We start from the raw sequence: 2,265 nt of genomic DNA, 5'->3' as shown, positions 1-2,265 counted from the left end.
ATAGTGGATCAATCATTTAAAATCATCCCCCACCGTATCTCATTTACAATTCAATTTGAACAAGTTGCGTGTCACGATTCACTTAACTCTTAGTACAATAATTGGTCGGCACTTGAATAACATTTACATTTGATTCAATGTTTAAACCGTGTCTAAAACGAAACACTGATATTCACCGGACTTTGCCCACCGAATCAATTCTTTTTTAAACATCCTTGAACGATACACGTATTTCTTTATTCTACGAATCTTTTATCTTATTTTTATCTTTTTTGAAGCTTTCGTCAATTCGTCGATCGATATATTGGAGTGTAAACATAAATGAATGATTGGTAAAATTCATCTTTTTTTAAGGAAATAAATACTTCTTTGACAGTAGAAATGTCAAATCAATCAATATAATATTTCATATTTTTTGTTTTATTGAAGATAATTACTATTATTGAAGATAAATTAAAAATTTAATATTGTATTTTATTGAAATAGAAATATAGCGTGATATACTTATTTATTTCTAAGAGTAGATTGTGATCATAATGTATAGCTGACTGAAAAGAAAGAATGAAGAAAAATCAATTCAACACAAATGCGACATTGCTGACTGATCATTTATATTGCAATTGCAATCTGAACATTATATCTTTATTTTTTATATTATTTCAATTAAAATAACCTATAAAATAATTATCTTAATCTTAAAATAATTATATCTAAATATAAAATATTTAAATATTTATTAGAAGCTATTAATTTCAATATACATAATATTAATATATAGAATATATGGAATTTATAAAATATATGGAATAAATCTTCTTGAAAGATTGATTCTAGAAATTAAAATTATTATGTAAATTGATGTTTAATACTTATTAAGTTATAAATTGAAATTTGCGTTAAATAAAGTAAAATAGAATGAAATAGCTTTCTTTCGTTTCATTTAATACAAATTTAAATTGTTTATAATTATTAATAAATAAATTGAATAAAAATTTTTATATCAATTTAGATATTTGTTTTGGCTTTTAGAATTAATTCTACAAAAAATCATAAATATTTTTTTTTTTATTATTAAAAAACTTATTAAATTTTATTTTATTATTAATATAAATAAATTTTTATTTAGAATTTATCTCTTTAAGATATTAAAGATTTGAGAACTTGTTACATTTTACAAGATTTAAGAATTTAAAAAATGATTATTAGGATAGATATTAGGCAAGAAAATTTTCTCATCTAAAATCTTTTAAAGTAAAAAAAATTATTTATATTTATAATATCAATTTCTAAATATATAATTAATAATAATATAACAATATTCTTAATTATATTGATAATATATATTCTTTTTTTTTTATTTTTAACTCAATATATATAATCTTTTAAAGTAAATAAAATTATTGATATTTATAATATCAACTTCTAAATATATAATTAATAATAATATAACAATATTCTTAGTTGGTAATATATATTCTTTTTTTTTTATTTTTAACTCAATAGCATATTATTATATATGTTACATTTTATTTTGTTGTTAATATAATTGAATGATTTATTTATTCTATATATATTAAATATTTATTAAAACAAGATTGAGATATAAAAATTCCAAAAGTGCAGTAAGATTAATAAATTTCAAAAATTTTTTATCATATTAATTAGTTAAATTATAATGATCAATCTTAATCAATAAATTACAATTTTATAATTTCTATGAGTATTTAATCCTTTAGGAATATTTCTGTTTCCATTTTTTTGGTTTTAAGAGATTAAAATATTTATTTGTTTATTTATAATTTTTTACAGATATGAGATCTTGAATAAGCTTCATAAAGTTGTTTATCATATATAATCTATTTGCGAGAATTTACAATATAATCTTGTAATAATTTTAATGTTTAGTATTTTATATATTTCGAAGAATATATTTTGTCTCACTATTCTCTTTCGGAATTTTAATAGATATAATAATTTATTAATATAAGTATAAATATAATAATAAACATATTCAAAATATGTTTAATATGAAACAATATAGAGAAATATTTTTTATTATTATAGAAAGATCCGAGTTTGTTTCTCGTTTTTTCGAAAATTAGTACATTAAATAATTTGAATTTGGCTTTAATTTAATTCTCTTTTATTGTTTTATGTATCTAAAAATTTCAAATAAAAGAAACATTTAATTAAAAAATTTTATTTTTAATTATTTTTTTTGCTCAGTTTTTATAAAATCTTAATTTTCTTAAATGGAATCATCTA

Source organism: Apis dorsata, unplaced genomic scaffold, assembly GCF_000469605.1.
Source record: "Apis dorsata unplaced genomic scaffold, Apis dorsata 1.3 scaffold_935, whole genome shotgun sequence".
NCBI lineage: Eukaryota > Metazoa > Arthropoda > Insecta > Hymenoptera > Apidae > Apis > Apis dorsata.
The sequence above is the reverse complement of the archived record's forward strand: the minus strand, read 5'-3'. Positions refer to the sequence as shown.